Raw genomic sequence first — 686 nt, 5'->3', positions numbered from 1 at the left:
GTGAGACTATATTTAAGAGAGTTCTGCATAGAATCCTTTAAGAATGCAATATATGCCATCTTTCCCTGGTGTATCTGTTTCATATACCAGGTTTTGTTTTGGACTATTAGATGGCTATGAATTTAGAATTTTATATGCTTTTGGTAAATTATCCATATCCACATCTAACATATCTGTTGTAAGTCTGGTTTTTTTGTTCTCATATTTTGCTCTGTCTCATATTAATACTAGTACACCTAATGGGTACAATGCACACTATCTGGGGACGGGCACACTTATAATTTTGACCCAAATGATACAAAAGTAATTTATGTAACCAGAATGTTTGTACCCCAGTAATATTCTGAAATTAAAAAAAAATACTAGTTAACTAGTTATTCTTCAGGTTTTTACTTCTTTCCCCAGTCTGCCTACTATTTTTTTTTTACATTTCAGAGTCTGTACGTATTTGCTTTTAGTACTCAGACCAGAGGTTTTGGCAATCAGTATCAATAATTTAGTAATTGATAATCAGTCAGAAAGCCAGAAAATACCCATAGTGGTTCAACTTCATGTTGGCTGCCTCTGAAAGTTCCATAAACAATGTTTTAACTAATCTTTAACTAAAGCCTTTGGCCCAATCATGTCTATTTATGTATCTATTTGAATTTACTTCTACCACCTTAATTGCACTGCTTTTTTTTTTT

Source organism: Propithecus coquereli, unplaced genomic scaffold (genome assembly GCF_000956105.1).
Source record: "Propithecus coquereli isolate 6110/MARCELLA unplaced genomic scaffold, Pcoq_1.0 Scaffold80, whole genome shotgun sequence".
Classification (NCBI taxonomy): Eukaryota; Metazoa; Chordata; class Mammalia; order Primates; family Indriidae; genus Propithecus; species Propithecus coquereli.
This window is presented reverse-complemented; position numbering follows the sequence as displayed.